This window comes from Lagopus muta, chromosome 4, assembly GCF_023343835.1.
Source record: "Lagopus muta isolate bLagMut1 chromosome 4, bLagMut1 primary, whole genome shotgun sequence".
NCBI classification, from domain to species: Eukaryota; Metazoa; Chordata; class Aves; order Galliformes; family Phasianidae; genus Lagopus; species Lagopus muta.
Window position 1 is genome coordinate 70,495,864 of NC_064436.1, and position 5,092 is coordinate 70,500,955.

Here is a 5,092-nt window from a genome sequence, read left to right on the forward strand (position 1 = left end):
CAGGTACCCAGGGGCAATATATATTTGTTTCATTTCAGACACACCTCTTTATTTTCACCGTATTAAAAATATCACAGATTAAAGGCAGATCAGCCCATAGAGTTGAAATAAGTGCATGAGGATTAGTGATGAGAACAAGAGACTCCTTGGCTGGGAGAGGTGAATGATATCTTGCTGTCATTGTGGGTAACTTTCTGGTTCTGCATTTGCTGACTGAGTCCCATGGACAAACAACTCATCCCCTTTGTCACACATGCAATGACAATGGTTAAGCTTCACTCATAGCTTCCACTGGGATGCTGTGGAGAAGTTGCATTTCACTTACATCTCCTAGATGGCATTTTAGTCCCTATAGAGTTTCTCATTTCTCTTGAAAAAAGCAACAACAACAACAACAAAAAGGAAGAGGTGAAGGACACAGCAGACGTTCCCTTAAAAATGTGGATTGTATCCATAAGGATAAATAAATTTTCCTCTTCTTGTTGTCTGCAGCTTTGGAACTGCTTTCTGATGGTGGCAGCTAAAAAAGACAGAAAATTCTGGGGAAAAAAAAAAGCCCAGTTTTTAAAATGAAAGATGGCTGCCTCCCACTCGACAAAGTTTCATTAAATTAAACAAATTCTCTACAGCACCCCAAAGACTTGTTTTCTTCTTCTTTTTTTTTTTTCTTTTTTCTTTTTTCCCAGAAGAATGAAACGTTCCATCAGAAACCAATTTCACTCCATCTGGTTTTGACACCAGATAGGGTTGAGATCATCCGGTGGAAGATGCTATGGATGAGTGAAGATTCTGTGAGTATTGAATTCCACGGCCATGGTAATGCCAGCAGTGGGGGCCAGGCATTGGCATGCAATGCCCGTTCCACAAGGTGCTCCCCAGAGTAATCTTGGCCTGAGTTTGTATAGTTTTCGTTACACAGAGTCATCGAAATCATTAAGGTTGGAGAAGAGCTCTGAGATCAGCAATCCAACCCCAACCCATCCCACCATGCCCACTGACCACGTCCCTCAGTGCCACATCTCGCAGAATCACAGCATCACAGAATGGCCAGGGTTGGAAGGGACCTCAAGGATCATGAATCTCCAACCTGCTGCCACATGCAGGGCCACCAACCTCCACGTTTAATGCTAAACCAGGCTGCCCAGGGCCCCATCCAACCTGGCCTTGAACACCTCCAAGGACGGGGCATCCACAGCCTCTCTGGGCAGCCTGTTCCAGCACCTCACCACTCTCTGGGTAATTTCCCCCTGATGTCCAACCTCCGTGGTTCTTCAGCACCTCCAGGGATGGAGATCCCACCACCTCCCTGGGCAGCTGTGCCAGTGCCTGTCTGCTCTTTTGGAGAAGAAATGTTCCTAATATGCAACCTGAGCCTCCCCTGTTGCATTATGAGGCCATCACCTCTCATCATCTGTATCCTCCAGTTTGCATATCAAGCAAATCTTGTGAAAAAAAAAAAATATATATATATATATATATTAAAAAAAAAAGCCTCAGAAAGCAAATTTGTGCCTAACGTGGTCTGTACCACACAGGTTGGTGGCTGTGGCCTTGCCTGCATCATGTGGTTGCAGCCCTTGGGCAGAGGTGGTCACCAAGGCCCTGCCATTGCACAGACAGCATTCACACCAAAACGCCTCATAGGCCAGGACAGGGGCTTAAAAAGAAATCTGACCTTCAAAGAGATGTGGGCAGTGAATGGGAAAACAGTGGTGGTAGACAGACTAACAGAGGCGGACAGACAGGTCCCCCCTCTCTTCCAGTTCTGTCTGAAGGCTTACAGCAGAGGAGATGTGCTGCTATGTTAACTTGTCCCGTGTGCCAAACTAATTACAATCTGCTCTATTGACTCAAGCTAACAAGTTAATTGACTGCTTTTTGTGGCTTTGGTACGCCACAAGCCTAACTGTCCTCTTAGGTAATGCAAGTGTGGGTGTGATAAAAGAACACAGCCAGGGCTGTGGATGCTGGTCCAGGGAATGTTTGGCTCGAGAGTTTTTCACCACCCTGGATGCTCTTCCAATTAAGTGTCAATTGCTGTAAAGTCCAGGTTGGAAAGAGTAAACGCCATCAAAATTTAAATAACAGTGGGAAAAGTAGGCAGAATTGGAGTCTGTTTGCTGTAACATTTGAGAACTTTACTTTTGCCCTGAATTCTGGGCTGGCTGCAGATTTCCTTGCCCAGATCCCAGCTCTCTGCAAGTTGTCTGTCTGGAGCACGCAGAAGCTCCTGCTGAGATCAGTGCTTAAAAGGCAGCTTCAGCCTCAGGGAGTCTGTGGCATAATCTGAAAAAGTAAAGAAGGATTGATATCAGCATGACCATTGAGACACTTTGTTTATATATATATAATTGCTGCTCAAAGTGTATTTTCTTGGAGGTCAACTGTCATCAGATGGGAGGTGGCAGGGAGGCAGTTCCCCCAGGGCTCACAGCAAGGCAAGGAAACAAGAATGGCCACACTGGGACAGAGAAAGGCTTTTGAACAGCTGGGTACGTCAAAGAATCATTGAATCATTAAGGTTGAAAAAGGCCTCTGAGATCCCCAAGCCCAATCCATCCCACCATGCCCACTGACCATGGCCATCAGTGCCACATCTCCACGGTTCTTGGGCACCTCTAGGGATGGTGACTCCCTGGGAAGCTGTGCCACTGCCTGACTGCTCTGTGGGGAATAAATGTTTCCTAATATCCAACCTGAACATCCCCTGGCACGACTTGAGGCCATCACCTCTTGCCCTATCACTCATTACATGATGGCCATGAAGAACTCATGGTCGAGTCTTGTTTTTAGCTTTCTGGGAAGTCCCTTCGGGTCACCAAGCAAGTGGGATTGCCCTGAAGAAGGATGCAGAAGGGAGATTCTCTGCTTGGCTTTCCCACAGCTGCACAGTCAGCCCCAAGTGAATGTCTCCACAACTGCCTGCCTCAGTTTCCCCTTTGCAAAAGAACCTTCAAAGCACAGGGTTAGAAGAGAGAGGGGTTTTGAGAGCCTGATGCATTTTCTCCTGTCTTGTGAAAGCTGTGAGAACCCGGCCACTGGCACTGCCTCTGCCAGTTGCTATCAGCCTTAGTTTTCTTCTCCATATCATGGGATCCCCAAAAGTGCTAAGCCCTTCGTTGCATCTAGGTCCTCAGGATCAGAAGCTCCCAGGGCAGCTGTGGGTTGCAGATATCTGCACCTCTGCACTGCAAGCCAGGAGAACTGCAGAAAGATGGGGATGTGCACAACGAGTTGAAATTCCAGCAGAAGGAATATTGCATTTGCTGTGGGCACAAAAAATACAGACCCATGTGCTGCCAGAGTGCTTTACACACCATGTGTGTTCTATACCTCTTTGGTGCACGAAAATGAAGGTAGTGCCACCAACACTGCATTTCTTGGTGCACCAGAACCAGCATGACATGCATGGAGCAATTAAAGCAGAAGACTTAACTTGAAACCAGCAGCTAGCATTTGGCCAGGACTCCAGAAAAGCCACTCTGTGGTTGCAGCTGGGCTATCTCCGATAGTGCTGCTGTTAGCTGCTGTGATGTGTGATGGGAGACAGCAGCCCTCACCTGCAGCAAAACGGCATGTAGCCCACACTGGTGTATGGGGTGATGGGTTGAGGGCTGGACTTTGTGATCTTAGGGAACTTTTCCAACCTTAATGGTTCTGTGACGATTCTGCAATGTAAAGATTTCACACCAGCCTGCTTTCCCTTCCCCAGTCCCTCAGTCTCTCAGTCCCACACAGAGAACTGTGGAGAGCAGAAACCCTGCTAAGAAAAAACAGATGCTACCTCTGAGGGAGCTGCTCTCATGGAGAGAGTCCAGATCACTGTGCCACAGCATTGGGGTGTGTTGGTTTTAAAGAGAAGTGTGCAGAGTAGCTGGGTAGAAGTGCTGCATTGGGCTGAAGGAATTGGCTAGTAAAATCACTGCCTTCCTTTCATAGAACTGTAGAATCATGGAATTGCCAGGGTTGGAAAAGATCTCCAAGATCATCTAGTCCAATGGCACGCCTACCATTAATATTTCCTTCCTTCTCACCCACCTGCAAGCAGCTCCGTCTGCTGCATCTCGTTCCCATTGAGGTGGCAGCAATGGTGGCTGGAGCTGAATGAGGTGACACAAAGACAAGCCAGGACAGGAGATGGGAGCAGGAGATCCATGAAAGCACCATGCAGGCTCCTTCCGTTGAGCCTACCCTTAACACAGACCCATCTGCACTTATCCTTCCCACTCCCAACAGCATCATCACCTTCACCCATAACACGGCCATGTGAAATCAAAGAATCATAGAACCATAGACTCATTCAGGTTGGAAAAGACCTCAAAGATCTCCAAATCCAACCCCAACCCCTCTCCCCCCCCACATCCACTAACCATGTCTCCAAATCCCACATCTCCATGGCTCTTAAAAACCTTCTGGCCAACCCAAGCCACCCAACTGGCCCCATGGTCCTTCCTCCCTGTCACAAGCTGTGAGGCTTGCAGGGTCTCTTCTACCTAGCTAAAAAGGGTGACCCAACAGCAGTGTGGTGGGTTCCTCCATTCACATCACATCTGCTTGCACCAGGGAGTTCCTTCAGATGCTGATCACAGGCCCAGGGCTGCTTCTTCTTCAGCTTACATCCCCCAGTTACAGCAGAAAGCCCAACACAAAGCAATCCTGACCACAGCTGAAGGCATTAAATCTCAGGTGTCTAATAGACAGGACCTGGAATTCAGCAATTCCTTTTCTTCTCTGTTCTTCTATTATCATCTCAGACGTGATGAAAGGATTAAACAGACTCTCCTACTGCATTCAGCCCCCCTGACAGGGGCTTTGTCAGGGCTTTGATCCATTCCATTGTATAGTATCTACAATATCTGGGCTGAAACAGGTGGACCTCCACTTAGCAGAGGCAAAATCAGCTTTTCCTGGATTTCACGACCAATATGCTGACAAAAAGGTATGCTTCCATTTCCTAGCGTGCATAGAACAATGCAGCCCAGTATGTTTTCATATTTATAAGGTTTTGAAGAGCTCCTGATTCCTCTCACAATAGTAGTTCATAAAATACACCAAGGCTGGAAGGGAATGAGGCAGTATGTCCATATTCAGA